Genomic DNA, 16334 nt, shown 5'->3' on the forward strand with positions numbered 1-16334 from the left:
AGAAGGTTGACCAAACACTAAAACATAACTTGCTAACAGCCAAGGTCAGGTTGGATGGGACTCTGAGCACCTGATGGAGCTGTGCGTATCCCTGTACACTGCAGGACAGTTGGACTGGATGACCTTTCAGAGTCCCTTCCAACTCCAACCACTCTACGATTTGCATTAGAAGAAAAATGCCACCCCTGTTTCTATGCCTGTTTAAGCGGAAAAATACAGCATGCAGCCCTGCAGTGTTATTGGTACCTTTCCCCTCTGTAAGGCAAAACACAACAAAACGGGACATGCCACGAAAGCCAAACAGATGTGGAACTTACAGGTCTTTTTCTTTTTTCCCTTCTTTTCAAATGAAATAAGTACCTCATTAAGCAAGCTCAAAAATCCAACTCACCCATACAAAGAAATGAGTTTGGAAATCCCCATCCCTCCACCTCCACTGCTATTTGCTAAGGAAACCAGATCCTCGGCCCTGGCCAAAAAATGATCTCAGCCATTCTTAAGAGAACCTACAGTGCATTTTCATGAGTCATGGAAAGCAACAACTCGTTGCTTTGGTAATGCTAGGTAAGCAACTGCTCATCCATCCACAACCACACACTTCCAGCAGTAAGTCAGAGAGCAGACTGCTTCTTGATGGATTATGTCAGAAACGGCCCCAAACAGAGCCTTGCAGCACGGCTGCCTTGTTTTATAGGATGTGCAGACACGTTCTGTGGTCCTCATCACAAACTACAAATGGAGGGGACAGTGCCCTCTCACAAGCCAGAGCATACAGCCAACCCACTGCCCTCCAGCCCAAAAGCCAACACTGCAGGCTTGTAAGGTGCACAGGTTGCTTCATCCCCCCCAACAGAGCTTCGTCCCCCCCCACAGACCCCTTACAACTAGGGACTACACAGCACATACATCTGTACAACTCAGTGCACACAGATGCATTAAAGACATCCTTCAGCTTTCCTCGGTCTCTAACCAAATGGTTTCCTCTTCTCATTTCTCAAGAACTGCAAGAACAGCCAAAATGATGCCAGCATGCAGTTAAGCGGAACACAGCTGCGTCTGCTAACACCTCAAGACTCATGCAATAGATGTACAGGCAATTTTTTCCAAACTCTGCAAAGGGAATAGCTGTCTTTTAAATAGTTATATACACAATTTCCCCCACTGTACTCCCTGGTTAAGGCACGATGCTGTAAGGGCACCATTCAAAGCCCTCAGCGATGCTCCTGGACACAGACCGACACTGCAACGAGCTGATCCCCAGATTTCATCCCAGATGAAGACAGTTACAGCACATTCTACACCAGTACCAAAGCTGATTGTTTGAGCTTGTCTTCTGTGACACAACTCACAAGTGTAAGACACCCTCTCCCCAGCCTGTGCCATCCAGAAGCCAAGCAGGCTTGCACCATGTTATTAGTCATACTGGTAATGCTGTATGTGAACGCGCTGACATATTGTGATGATTTAAGTATTTTCCCTTTCTCTTGAGTCATCAGCCAGGTAGCACAGTGAATGACACACATATTGTCTTTATCTTCAATATCTCAGCACTTTGGGGAGAGCCCCAGCAAGCAAAGCATTTCATCTCCATCCCCAACACAAGCAAACATAGGGAAGGACAGGCACTATTCCTCAAACCCTTCATGCCTACGAGGTCATTTCAGCCAAAAAAGATGAAGCCAAGCTGGTCTGCACACAGAGGCCACCCTTACGGTATGCAGACAACAACACAGCTGCCCTTCCATCAGAGCCAGTCAGGACTCAAGGCAGCATCCAGGAGCACATCCAGAAGTGCTGGTATCACACACGGGCATCTGCAAATGGCTAGTGGGAAGCTTCTGAGGCACTACAAGTCAGCTCATGGGACAGACACCAAAGCAAACCCATCTAACCACAGCCACTCAGGAGATTGGGGAAGGCAGTAATGGAGAATGAGAACCCAGCATTTTAAAGAAGCACACACATGCAGCCCTTCCCCTCGCTTCTCCATCTGCCCACCCCTTCATTAGGCACAATGCAGCTCCAATGCACCCTGAAGCTGGGCTGAACCCAGAAAGCAGCAATTCAGAGCTGGACCTTGAACCCTCCAATAAAACCAATGATGCAACAAACTAAGCACAGCTCAATACAGACTCCATTTATCTCTTATTTGCCACCAGCAACATCCAAATAGAAATAACTGAAATATTTTGCATGTTTCTCTAATGACTCTGGCTACTCAGTTACACCAGCAAGGAAGGATTAAGACCAAGGAGCAGCAAAAGCATTCCATCCTATTATTAACTGGGTGCTCAGGTTTCCCAAAAGCTGCTCGCCAAGCTGGGAGCCAGGAGGACTACAATCAGGATTGGACTGTGTATCCATGCTGAAAGGCAAACAGAAGGCATTGAGGCTTCAGTGAGAGCAGACCCAGTACCAGCAAGGAAAGCCTTCCAGGAGCTCAACCCAGCCTGGTGCCTGTATGGAGGGATGCACATTAGGCAACCTGGTCTGGTGGGTTCCTGCCCATGGATGGAACTGGATGGTCTTTGGGTCTCCAACCCAAACCACTCTATGATTGATCCACATCAGCAGAAGCAACCCCAAACCTCCCACCTCCAAGTACCACACAGTCATCACTCGCAGAGCTGCTAGACTGCTTTGCTGCACGGTCCCAGCCCACACCTCCTTCCAGCCACCCATTTCCACACTGACTGCATCATCTCTTCAGACATCAAGTTGAGCTGTCAACACACCAGCATCACCCACAGATAACATTATCAGTTGGCCTTTGCAATGACCCAGCATGCAGAAAAGGGACAGTCCCCCTGAGGGCACTCTCAGGTTAGAGGCCAATAAGGAAAAAGCACTTAAAATAGAGTTCCTGTCCACACACATATTCCAATCCATTCACCTCGACCACCAGCTACAAGACTTCACCCTGCACCTTGTCCCTAAACTGTTTTCCCCAGCCAAGCCTCGTTATGTGCAAAACTTCCAAAGTCCTTTAGGGATCTTCAGGCACTCGCAAGGCTCCAGAATCACAAAATGTCTTTAAACAGACCAGATTAACACCAACACTCCAGGACAGCCCTAGTAGTGCAGGAGAGGTGTTTAATCACTACCTGAGAGTTCAGGTCACCCAAGGGCCTGGCCAGCACACAATGTTTGCACAGCATCCCACGCAGCGGGCAGCTCCTTCCAGGACCTGGCCCATGCACGTCGCTGCCCGGACTTTGTCCTGTGCTGCTTCTCCGGCACCAGGCCATGCTCCAGCTCAGCTCCTCCCTTGGTTTCAGTACGGCGCTGGCTCATCTGCCCTGATCGTTTTGCAGAGTGAGGAGCATAAAACCAGGGCAGTTTTTGCCAAAATTGCTGATTAAATAGTAGCCAGAGTGAGTTTTAACTTGGGAGAGGACATGTTCTATGAGAGACCCAGAGCCACTTGGTCTCCACTAATACAGATATAAGATCTTCCATGGAAAAAGTGTTTGGGGAATGCATTTTGGAGCCGAATCCTCCTATTTTGGTGGTACATGCACCTGCCACCTCTGACTCCTACAAGCCTCAGCAAGTCTAGATCCAATTCTCAGCCTTCCAGGGCACTCCTGGTGCTCTGGGAACACCCGGAGCCAACACCAGCAGCACACCCTGCCCCAACCACAAAGACACAAGGCTCGACCCTGAGCCCTTGCAGCCCGCCTGGCCAAATGCTTTCCCCCCAGCTGCTGCAGCACTGAGGGACCAAACTCCTTCCTATGTCACCAGTATGGGACACCACAGCTCCTGGCACGGCGGCACAGGGAAGGCTCAACACTCTCGTTCTGCTTTCCTGAACAATCCATCTTCAGCAGGGAATCATTCCCCAGTGGCTCTGGAGCAGAAGGCAGCAATTTCAGGCCGGAAAGAGTGGTGATGCAGTGGCACAGCTGCCCAGAGAGGTGGTGGGGTCACCGCCCCCAGAGGTGCTCCAGAACCATGCGGCACTGACAGACACGGTCAGTGGGCATGGCAGGGGTGGGCTGACGGCTGATGGCTTTGAGATCTTTTCCAACCTTAGTGATTTTATGATTCTATTTTTTAATCTTCTGTTATTAAAGATGAGATGGGACAGTGATTGGGTTGGCCACCAGTTGCCATTTCAGTGACTAAGAAGAAGACTACTTGGCCAGACTGGATCAGAAGTGTGAGAACAAACTGAAAACAAACCAAAATGCCAACACAACCACATGCATATGCGCTCACACATCCCTTCACAGATGGAACTCATCTCTCCTGCAGAAAAGCAGCATGGCAGATGCCAACCCGGTGCCCACACATCACACAAAGGCAGCACGGTCGGGCACAAGCGAGATGACGTGGAGCATCCCTGCATCCCACCTGACAAAGGCAGAAAAGGCACCTGGAAGGAATGTGCAGAGAGCCAAGGAGGCAGCAGAGGGAGAACAGAGAGAGCCTGGCCGGAGCCACGGATGCTTTCCTGGAAGGGTTCCTGGAAAAACGTCCCATCGCCCACTTTGCCTCACAGAGCTTAAATGGGAAAATAAATACAGTCTGGGGATTCAGGGTATTCCGCCAGGTTAGGGATCAGTGGGGCCATTTAGAACTCTTCTGCAAAGACTGAGGAGCGCCTGAGGGCTCCAAGTGGGAAAAAAGAATAAAATTCCATATTCCCCTTCTTATGGCTCTATAATGCATTTTCCATCTCCCCGGTGCACAGCTGACATTCTGCACATTGCTGCACACGCTGCACTTGGCCGGGATATGTGCAGAGGGGAGTGGGAAGGACTGAACCCAGAACACATTGCCTGCAGCTGGCAGACAGCAGCCCATGGCCCACTGCAGAAGCTGAGGGCTCTGCTGCCTCCAGGGACACGCAGCCCCTTCCTGAGCTGGCCCTGGAGATACACAGAAATGCAGAGATTTGTAGAGAGAAAAACCATATTTCCTCGGAGCAGATGAGCTGTCATTGAAAGTCTTTAATTCCTTTCCCACTGCAGCTAATGACCCTCTCACCTCCCTGACTCACTTCCCTCCAGCAGCAGCTCTGCAACAGGAGGGACAGACACGCAGCACCAAGCTCTGCCAGCACCATTGCAATCCTTGCCATCCCCATTGGGCCCTTCCCAACAGCAAAACTCAGAAAACAAAGCAAGTCCAAGCTGCATGCTCACACCAGGATGCATCACCAGTCCATAGCAATGTCTGGGAAGGGATGGAGGGAAGAGAAGAGTTTCCATGCTGCTCTGTCCATCAGCTTGCAGGTTCTGTTCTGTATGAAAAGCCAGACTGCATCTCTTTGCAATGAGACTGATGGATAAAACTGCAGCACAAGAAACTATTTAGGGAAGGAAGATGCAAAAGAGCCCCTATGCTCACACACCAGCAGGCTGGCAGCCCATCCAGCCCTGGCTTGCAACGGAGGAGCTTCTATGGGCCGGGAAACCCTCCTGAGGCACAGAGCTGGGGAGGAAAGCACTAAAGAGCAGGAGAAACCTCAAAGCCCTTCCACTGTAAGGGATGGGCAGCAGACCCTCAGCTAGCACAGAACTGCCGTTTGACTCCCGAAACCCCCAAACTCTGCACAAACCCCAACCTAGAAAGAGTCATTGAATCACAGAACGGTTTGGGTGGGAAGGGACCTCAAAGACCCCTCTGAGGGATCTCACAGCTCCGAGCCCCTGCTGTGGGCTGGTCGCCACCCAGCAGATCAAGTTGCCCAGGGCCCCATCCGAGCCGGCTACCCTCAGCATCCCCAGCACAGCCACAAAGGATGGATCTCAGGGTTTGGGCTCTCTGTGTGCAGCCAAACCCGCAGCGGGTCGGTGTGCAAGAGGCTAAGAGAAGCCAACGGGAATTGGGGAGGAGGCAAAAAGCAGTCGGAGAGGGGAATCCACTTCCCAAGCGGCATTCGGCCACGTCAAGCGAGAAAACGATCGTATGCACGGTTCTCCGGTACTGTGGCTTGCGGTGCTCGGCACCAACCCAGACTGTAGAGACCCAGTGCTGGGTCTGGCACGAGTCGGGAGCATCCCGACGACACGAGCGCCCGTAACGCGGCCGTCCCGCAGCGATCGGCCCCGCACGGAGCGGAACCCCGCAACCCGCCAGCGACCTTCAGAAGCGGGCTGACCTTCGGGGAAAGCGGATGGGGAAAGAACAACGAAGACAAGCGAAACTCCAAATCGGCACCGAGGGGAAAAAATAATATAAAAATGAAAGAGCCAAAGAAAACCGAGCCCGCAGCCCGGCTGCACGCACCCACTGCCCGCGGAAAGGCGCCCGGAGAGCCTTACCCGTCCGGAGAGCGGCTACCCGCGGGGGGCCATGCGCGGGGACTCGGCTCGGCAACGCTCGACTGGACGCGGCACGGCGGGATCCGGAGCGGCGGCGGCAGCGGGACGCGGGGCGGTGCACAAAAGCGGGAGGAAGCGATGACGCGCGGAGCCGCCGCCGCCAATGGGGAAGCGGTGAGGAGCGGCGCCGAGAGCAGCGCCAGCCCGCCGGGGGGCGCCATAACGCGTGGCCCCGCTGAGGGCTTCTGTGGTGGTTGGGGATCGCGTTAGCGGATGAGGGAGGGCCGGGCCCTATTGCGGCGTGGGGTTTTGGGGTGGCTCTCGGTTGTTTCTGGGATGTCGCCTGTTGTCACAGAGCAGCTCAGAGCTTCCTTGGTAGCCCCTGTGGGAGGTGGAGCAGCTTCTGGGATGCGGTGACCCACAAGTGCCTGCCTTGAGCATCCTTGGTGCAGCACATCCCTTTGGATCCATCTGAGGGGAGGCCAAAGTGGCTTAAAAACAAAATTCACACCGTAAGGGCCAGCACACAACGTGGACTCCAAAGCCAGTGCAAGTGGGGCCTGAGGTCTGCACTAGGAATCCCACTGGGTAGAAAGAAAGAGAATTTTGCAGACAGCGGAGAAAGCAAGCAGGAGCATTTCTCTGATTATTTCCCTATTTCCACATTGAGTAAACGTGCTGCAGAGAAGAACAGGAAGAAAATCAGCTTGAAATTTTAGTGGCGAGAGAGACATGCAAGCAAAAATGCAGGCAGAATCCTAGCAGCAGAGCCATTCCCCTTGAGGCTTTCAGGGCTGCCAGAAAGCTGGAGCTGCTGCCTGTGAAGGCAATAGGAGCCCCAGGCAGGGACCCCTCTGGAGAGATTCACATCTCACATCCTCGCACACAATCGCGTGACCTATTAATAAAATCCATAGAAACCGATTCTGTGTACCAAATAACAGCAGATGGCTCCAGCCCAAAGCGCTCCGGGTTCCCTCACTCCATAAATGATTTTACTAGGCCAGTCATGAGCTTGATGTAACCGAATAGGTTTCACTCTTTTCCCTCTCCCTCTGCAGAATATTTGTGCAGCTTACAGGGAGGCATCCAGGGGGACCGAGCTGTTGCTGGAAGGAACCTCTGACTCCCGCTTGCCTCATTACTTTGGGAAGCAGCCTAAGTCTATGCTAAGCCACCTGGCCTGGGGAAGGAGGTTGCCTTTCCCTGCACCTTCCCTGTAACTCTGACAGCTTAATAACAATCCGGTAACTTGGCACATTGGAAATGTTTTGGCTCCTGCCCTTCAGGGATGTGTGCAATGAATTCCTGCGCTGCAGATGTGTTTCTGAAATAAATCACGTGTGTTTACCTTGGGAACCAGGCACACGGCTCCAGGACATGAGGTTGAAGTATATAAGGTACTCAGGGACAAGCAGCTCCTTTAATATCTCCTGGTTTTAACAGGAATCAGTTAGGCGAGCGCCAGTTACTTTTGAAAACTCCTTCCAAGCAGCTTCTCTCTTCTGAATTTGTTTGATGCTCCAGGAATCCGGCTACAGTGATTTCAATTCTAGGGTGTTCCCAAACAATGTAACAACCATCATGTGTGCAAAGCCTTTTTCCGTGGAAAAGCTCTCTGCTGATGGGTGTGCTGAGGACCTGCTCCTATATTCTGCCTTCTCTTGTTGCTCCTGCAAGCACTTATGAAGCCTGGCAGGAGAACGAATGGAGGTGTGTGGCTCTGCATGCACTTCCATGTGTTCTGGTGCAAATGCAGTCTAGCAACCCGCAGCATGTTTGTGGAGAGGAGCAGAAACGTTTACCTTGGGAACCAGGCACACGGCTCCAGGACCTGAGGTTGAAGTATATAAGGTAAAGAGTGCACAATGGAGAGCACCAATGAATGTGTTGCAGACAGTTGTAGTGGCTCTGTATGCAGAGACAAAAAAGACATGAAGCTATGTTGTGTCCCTAAAGACAGCAGGCGTGGTGTTCCTCATATCCATACAGCCAAATTCTCCCTTTACTTCCAGAACAGCTGTGTCCCAAATGCCATTAGGAAACAATTTTTGATGCATGCTATCCCAAGCCATGGCAGTTGGTGAGATGAAAGCCACGCCACACAGAAGATGTATGAATGTGTGCTCTGATTCTTCGTTGCTGGTAAAAAATAGTGGGGTGATATGAAGGATATAAAGAACTATACTATCCCAAAAATATGTTCAGAGAAAAGCTCAATGCCACCAGTGGGTACTAATGAGATATCCAGAAAGTTCATCTGCAGAACAACAAGTTTGCAAATCATTGCCCAGGGCTGTTCAATTTATGTTCCTTCTTTCGTGATGTAAGCATTAGTGTTTGCAGTGGGGAGAAAAAAGGGGAAGAGACTTGGCTTTTACCTAACTGCTACTATTTTGGGCTGTGCTAAGGTTGCTGCAGGATGTGAACGCATATCCCCCAGTGCTGACCCAATTCTTGTGTGACTAAGTAAGCTCTGTCTAACCTGAAGTTCTCCCATGCTTTCTGTTTGATTTAATATCCTTTCTTGCTTCCTGCCCTAAACTGTAATATAAGGCTGGTGAGTGCTGTGAGACATCTGTCAAGCTTTCTCTCCCATAGTGATGGCTGTGTATTGAAGGTGGATGAAATCATTCCTATACTTAGTTTGCAAACTGTAAAGGAGTGATGCCGTCTCAGTGTAAAGAAAGTAATTTGCTCAGAAAATGGGTACTGCTTCACAGCAGGATGCTGGAGCTGCTCATGGACCTGCATGCAATTTCAGCACAGAGATGCAAGCTGCAAGGCTGCAGCGTCGCACAGTAGCTCCTCCTCATCCTCTTGTACCTCTCCTGTTATATGAAAGCCCCCGACTGGTAGAACCATCCATTCTGCAGGGCAGGTGCTGGGATCTGCAATAGGAAAGCCCTCGTAACAAGAAATCTCTGTGGCTCAATGGGTTTTGACATGTTTCTCTGCCCTGGCTCAAGAGTGTTTCCAACAAAATGCAGCTGACATCTCCTGCCCACACCATAAATTTCACCCCCTGTCCAAGCACTCCCACAAGTTTGGGTTTATATCCCTTCAGGTTATAGAGCAGATCTTGGGCTCCTTTAGAGACTTGGTGCACGGATGTTCCCAGCTTCCATCCCAGTGTAGAAAGTAGGTGGTAGCAGCAGCATCTGTACTTCAGGAGAAAAAGGTGAGTTTTGCACTTGAAGATAAAATCCACAGGCCTCGTACTAGAGGACAGGGCTGAGTGTTAAGACCCAAGAGCAGAGCTTTGGCACTCTTTGGTACACTTCATGTGCCTGTTAACCATATGGGAATACTGCAACGTCTCATCTTGGGGAGGAGAGAGAACTGCACAAAGATGGGGTCAGATACAAGGAAAGCCCCCAGCCCTCACTGTGATCATAAGCTTCAGCGCTGCATTTGTCTATCTACCAAAAGAAGAGAGTTCACAAATCATACAAAGCCCATCCAGATCCAACCCCTGCTGTGGGCAGGGACTCCTTCCACTAGATCAGGTTGTCCGGGGCCCCAGCCAGCCTAGCCCTGAATTATGATAAGAAACACGATGTTAAGAAAACCAAACCCTGAAGGCTGAGTGTGACAGCAGCATGCAGTGGCCAGCAGTGAAAATCAACCAGAAGGCACAGGTTTTAATGCTTCATTCATCCAACTGGGTGTGACTGCAGCGAGATTAAGTTGTATGGATGATTTTTTTTTCCTAGTAGTTTTTGCATGTGCTTTCATGGCTGAATGCAACATTCCACGCTGTTTTTGTTCCATGACTCACCTACCCTGCCCAAACAAAGGGATAAACATCTCCAAAAATTACAAAGTGAAAGTGAAGAGGATCTGCTTTCAGTTATTAGGCAAGCATTTATTAGTGATGCTTTTTAATGTATGTATGGACCTTGAAACTTGCGTCCTCCAACCTGTATTTGCAAGGTGATGCTGCTGAGAGATGTGGGGCTGAAAGCCTTGGTGAGTTATACTGCCTGTCTGCAGACAGACACAATTTAGACTTTCTCAGGTAAGGTCAGAACTATCCCAGAATACATTATGGGCTTGTCTGGTGCCTGAAGACTATGGAAAGGAGCACAAGAAATATCATTCATGTGGCATTTGTGGTTCAAACTGAAGGAAAGCCAAAAATCACAGGGGACATCCTGCATTTCCATCTCAACTTCCCAGAAAGTTTCTTATTTCTTTAGCCTCTCTCCTGATTTTAAAGGTAACCAACCCATCTACAAGGGCGTACTCAAAGTCGCCTATTATAATCATGGGACTCTAGCTGCCAATTCAAACAGTATTTTGTATTCTTGACAAAAGAAGCTCCAGCAAGAACCCTTCAGGCGTACTGGTGAATAAAGTATGAGCAGCCATCGAGCCCAAATTCCTTTGTATTTCTTCCCATCTACCCACACAGAGCTGGATTGTAGCTGACAGAGATCAGAGGAAGTGGAGACTGATTTACTGCAGTTGGGATCCATCCCATTAGCCATAAACTTATCCGCATGCATCAAGTGGAAACTTACAGTTTTTCCTTTACATCTGTCACGAGGGGGAAGAAATCACAGAAACAATCAAAACCCGACTGTTTACACGTGTTTTGTTTTATAAATGGACTCGTATAGAAAGTTGCAGCACCGCTGTACAGACAGCTCACATAAATCTCTTATCACACAAGCCATATGTCCTCATTTCCTCATCTGCAGTAAAATACCAGCAGCAGTGCCTCGATAATTAGGAAGCTGGAGGTAAGCCACTCAGCATCCAGCACTAGGAAAGGGTATGTGGGTGAAGGTTATAAAACACAAAACAGAACAGTTGGGTTACGAGCGGTCCACGCAGCTTTCCATTGTGTGATTGTTGTTTGTGTGTTAACTGCCCAGCTCCTCCACAGGTGGGGCTACTGGAGAAACTGCAAATATCTGAGAGGTGCCTGATGCTTGCATTGGGTTGGAGCTGACAGGCTGTCCATGTTGCCTTGCTGGGCATCTATCCTTCCCTCAGAATAGCTCAAGAACAGGAGCCACAACACAGTGAACTGGCTGCTGCACATTTAACTGCCTCTGCTGTGATCTCCAGACTCGTGAAAGGGGACGAAAGCATCCCTGGATGATTCTGTGAAAAGCCTTCCTATCAGATGGATGCCATGGTGGGGGTACCCTGCATGGAGATAAAGAGGTTTCACCAAGGAAGAAGGAGCAGAAGGCTCCCACAGGACTACTCAGACATTTTTTGGCCTTTCCCCTACCAAAACCTTGGGTAATTGTCATCTGTGGCCCTTGGTCAGCACTGGTGAGCAAAGTCAGTGTCACTTACTAACTTTTAAACTGACCCACGTGTTTCCATAAAGGCTCTGAGATGAATGACAATTAACTGTGTGCATATTGCTAGCACACAAAAACAGCACAGCTGCCCTTACGGCACGTCCACGTCCTTCCAATCTCTTACTTTGTCCAAAAAGGAGACATTTCCTAAATTTCACATCAACCAGGGATCATGAAATGCCCTTTTGCCCAACTCGGTGTGCTTTGTGTAAGTGGTATTTATTTAATCCATCTGAAACTACATGAGAAAAGAGAGAAATATCCCGGCAGCGAGATAAGATGATTATCTTCCTGGCAAACAATAGGACCACGGTCAAAATTAAAAATAATTTGATTGCAAATAGGAAGCCTAGTAAAGTAGCAGGAATAGAGGAAACATGACTAATTTTTTTTTTAGCTTGTCTGAACTCACACAGCAGAGTTTTGTGAGTGCCATAACTTTGAAATATAGATCTGTAGAAAACCCATGGGGGGAATATGGCAACAGTCCAACTGCAATAGTACAATAGGAGCAAGTTATTGTTGCTTGTAGATCCAACCTTAGTAGCTAACTAACAACAGGCACAAGCTATTTTATGTATAATTTGGTGGGGACTACATGAAATATTATCTGGGGAGGAGTGGAGAAAGCAAAAGCATTCTTCTTGACTCTTTTTTTGGATTCCATTCAGTTACCATTCTACTCAGCTGAACCACGATGCCAGCATGACCACGACCACGCTCCCTGTTCTAAGCCAGCAGGCAGATGCTTCATACCCTGGGCCAACATTGTTTTTTTCTCATCTTCAGCAAAGAATCTTTCTCTTTGCAGGGGAAGGAGGAGGTGACTGCAGGACTATGATGAACATAGGATTCGTCTCCGAGAAAAAATTCCCATAGCTGTGAAGCTTAGACAAGAGGGTTAATGGAGACATTTCCTCCTAATGATGATTACCCAGCAGAAATGTTTGTGTGATTCCCAGAAATTCTGAACTACCTCTTCCTTAAACCAGAACGCACAGCAATTTCTATCCAGTGACATGTGAAGAAAATGCTGCATGGTACAGCTATTCCTCCATGGCAGAAGTGTAGCATCATCCTCTGGCCCAGAAAGTGCTCAGATCTACTGCAGATATGCTGGTGAGCTGGGTAAGCCTTGGGACCTACCTAGGCTACAGTTCTTGTCCTTGCCTCACAACCTGCATGGCAGAAATGGCCTCACGTCTACTAATTTAACCCAACAGAAAGTAACGTTTGGATCTGTATTTTAAAGCATCTGATTGTACCCTTCCTTAAATGTTACTGTTCAGAATATTACAGAATCACAGAATCACAGAATGGCCAGGGTTGGAAGGGACCTCAAGGATCAGGAATCTCCAACCCCCTGCCACACGAAGGGCCACCAACCTCCCCATTTAATACCAGACCAGGCTGCTCAGGGCCCCATCCAGCCTGGCCTTGAACACCTCCAGGGATGGACGGGGCATCCACAGCCTCTCTGGGCAGCTGTGCCAGCATTTCACCATCTCTCTGTAAAGCACTTCTCCCTGACAGCCAACCTAAACCTTCAATCTCCCTCAACTTAAAACCATTTCCCCTTGTCCTGCTGTTGTCTACCCTTTCAAAGAGCTGATTGCCCTCCTGTTTGTAGGCTCCCTTTAGGTATTGAAAGGCTGCAATGTGGTCACCCCGTAGCCTTCTTTTCTCTAGGCTGAACAAGCCCAGCTCCCTCAGCCTGTCTTCATAGGAGAAGTGCTCCAATAATGATCCTATTAGCATCATTAAAGATGGATCTGTAATACAAAAGTAGGCAACACTCAGAATGCACTGTGTGATGTAGAAGTGATGTTACATCCACTTTACAGCAGAAGGAATTGAAACATGGCGTTGAAATGACCCATTTTAATAATCCAGGAGGAAGTCTGAATCAGAACACAAGGATGTGACATTCCCTAAGCCTAACAGTGACCACAAAACCACAAATTCTTTTTGCTTTGAAAGCCTTTTGAACTGAGTTTTCTATCACCTGAGGGTTGGAACAAGCCTTTGGTTAGCTCCAGCGGTGCCATATTGGATTACATTAACCAAGGATTTGATTATACTTAAATGACATTAAGCTATTTAATTGCAAATGTGCATGTCTGGTCCTTTACCCAGGCAGATGTTTATTATGAGTATTCCTCCTATGAGAGTGTGTTCAAGCCCTCATGGCATCCATGAGGAGTAGCTGACAGTAAATGGTATTTAAGCCACTTCGCAAACTTCAAGCAGGCCCAGTAACTGTAGGTGGAGCAGAAATCAAGGACAGTCATTAGATTCCTGATGGAGGAAATACCGCTGAAAGGCAGAAAATGACAGATTTAATGCACAGTGATCACCAGCTGGCCTACAAAGGGCAACCAGTCTGTATGCTTTCCTAAAGAAATGATCATAGCACCAAAGCTGGATTATCCCAACACAGAGCCTGTTGGCAAAATCCCCTCCAAACTGAAAGGCACGGCAAGTGACACTAGCAAGAGGTGTGGCAGTGAACTGCTCCATGAGAGGGGCTCCATCCTCCTATTTGCACCAAAGATGGGAGTGATAGATCTCCTGCAGTGAAAACATCAAAGCAGTGCCTCTGCAATGGCAGATATTGGCATTAAGAGCAGCTAGTTGCTGTTAATCAGAGGTTCTATAAGCTGAAAGGTAGATCTAGGTGGAATAACAGGTATGCATGAGAAAAAAAGGTGTTTAATGCTGTGGACAGGATTTAGCATGCATCTGAAATCCAAGAAAATGAGATTATACTTCTCAAACCCAAGGAGATTTCAGAGCATATGCCTGGGTAACAGTGTCACCACAATCTATCTATGAGCAGAGCCTCACTGTATGTTGATCACGGAGGTTTTCTGCTTTTATGAAAACAGCTAATGATGACACGATTAAGGATTCTGCAAAGGGCTCAGGGGAGACTCAGTAAAACATCAAATAATGATGTCAGACTTTTCATGCGTGACAAACTTAAATGCAAAAGCAGCCTTCTCACGGAGACTTAAAAGAAGCAACAGTTGGGACCTGTTTCAAAATGAAAGAGGAAATTATCCAAGCCCGTTTTGTTGTTTTAGCTGCTTGAAACACCATCTGAATGAAGACGGTGCTATGCATCATGAATGAATGAATGAATATCGATGCATGACACGTCAGCGACTGAAATCAGTGCTGCAAGAACACAGCAATGCTGAAGGCATTTGTCCGGGGGATGAAAGCTTTCTGGCCCTGGAGGAAGATCAAGCATCAGCATTTAACATAATGAAAACTTCTTGAAATAGTACACAGCCAATGTTCAATGGTCACTGTCCACAGTACTGTTTGCAGTGCTCTGGGTAGAGCACAAGTGCTGCTGCTGTATACACTATTTCCAGTGGTGTTCTGTTCAACAGGAGGTTGTCACTACCGAAAGCTACTTCTGCTTTCTCTTGTCTCAGTGCTTTATTGCAGCCCGGTTCTGTCTAGGAAGACATAAATGTTGGCATTAGTATGTATGTATGAAGAGGGGAGGGGAGGGGAGGGGAGGGGAGGGGAGGGGAGGGGAGGGGAGGGGAGGGGAGGGGAGGGGAGGAGAGGGGAGGGGAGGGGAGGGGAGGGGAGGGGAGGGGAGGGGAGGGGAGGGGAGGGAGGGGAGGGGAGGGGAGGGGAGGGGAGGGGAGGGGAGGGGAGGGGAGGGGAGGGGAGGGGAGGAGAGGGGAGGGGAGGAGAGGGGAGGAGAGGGGAGGAGAGGAGAGGAGAGGAGAGGAGAGGAGAGGAGAGGAGAGGAGAGGAGAGGAGAGGAGAGGAGAGGAGAGGAGAGGAGAGGAGAGGAGAGGAGAGGAGAGGAGAGGAGAGGAGAGGAGAGGAGAGGAGAGGAGAGGAGAGGAGAGGAGAGGAGAGGAGAGGAGAGGAGAGGAGAGGAGAGGAGAGGAGAGGAGAGGAGAGGAGAGGAGAGGAGAGGAGAGGAGAGGAGAGGAGAGGAGAGGAGAGGAGAGGAGAGGAGAGGAGGTCATCTGGAATATCCATTCAGTTCAATTGATGTTAAGCACTCAGCACCTCCGAAAATGAGCTTGCTTACCAGATGCCTAAATTAAGATGGATTGGTGCTTTGAAAATGCAAGCTTGACAACTCAGTTTTGCAAATGTATAGCAATGTTTGCTGTAACACTTCCATCACACAAGATCCTGCAAACAACAGTCAGAGAGGAAACAGGACTTCTGGAACAGACAGGTGATGCCTCTGGGCTTGATTTTGACACTGCAACTGGTGTTTGCAGGATTGGATTCCTGTCTTCTTGGGTCTTGTAAAGCATGGCAGTGTACAACAGCCTACCATGCATCACATTGTCTTTTCAGAACCAGAAATCAAACTGTTACTGTTATTTACAGAGAACCATTTCACCATATGGAAGGCTTTACTTCTAGAAAGGTTTTGAATGCAGCAACAAATCCCACTCTGCTCTTCCAGTGCTCTTGTACGGGTCATGGTGGGACTGGTAGGAGCCTCTTTCTCTCTTCATTAAAACAAGTACCAAAGAGTGTTACAAGATAGATCAGCAAATGCTGCAATCCACGCACGTGCTAGGGCAATTAGCAGTCACTTTGAAAGCAGAACTGCAGGCGCGCTAACTTACTGGACCTCAAACCTCCGCCGGCAAGCTAACTTAGCCTGCCCACTAACCTCAGCTGGCGTGATAAATAGGCGTGCACTCTAGCCTCGAACAGCATGCTAAAATGGCCTGCCAGC

At 49.0% G+C, this 16334-nt stretch overlaps 1 protein-coding gene and 1 long non-coding RNA gene across 5 annotated transcripts in view; both read right to left on the reverse strand.

Moving 5' to 3' along the window:
* LOC128087323 (mitogen-activated protein kinase kinase kinase 3-like) overlaps positions 1–6406 on the reverse strand; it is a 129309-nt gene extending 122903 nt beyond the window's left edge. For 3 of the 4 annotated variants that reach the window (XR_008209786.1, XM_052696752.1, XM_052696750.1), the window contains exon 1: positions 6276–6406. The gene's annotated coding sequence lies outside the window, so the exon portion shown is untranslated. The other variant, XM_052696751.1, reaches the window with a different exon arrangement.
* Positions 6407–12465: 6059 nt separating this feature from the next.
* Positions 12466–16123, reverse strand: LOC128087326 (uncharacterized). The gene is made up of 2 exons (XR_008209787.1): positions 15666–16123; positions 12466–15069 (listed from the first exon to the last, which is right to left on the reverse strand). It is a non-coding gene; the product is annotated as an uncharacterized LOC128087326 (long non-coding RNA).
* Between the last annotated feature and the right edge of the window lie 211 nt (positions 16124–16334).

This window comes from Tympanuchus pallidicinctus, unplaced genomic scaffold (assembly GCF_026119805.1).
Source record: "Tympanuchus pallidicinctus isolate F22 unplaced genomic scaffold, pur_lepc_1.0 scaffold3, whole genome shotgun sequence".
NCBI lineage: Eukaryota > Metazoa > Chordata > Aves > Galliformes > Phasianidae > Tympanuchus > Tympanuchus pallidicinctus.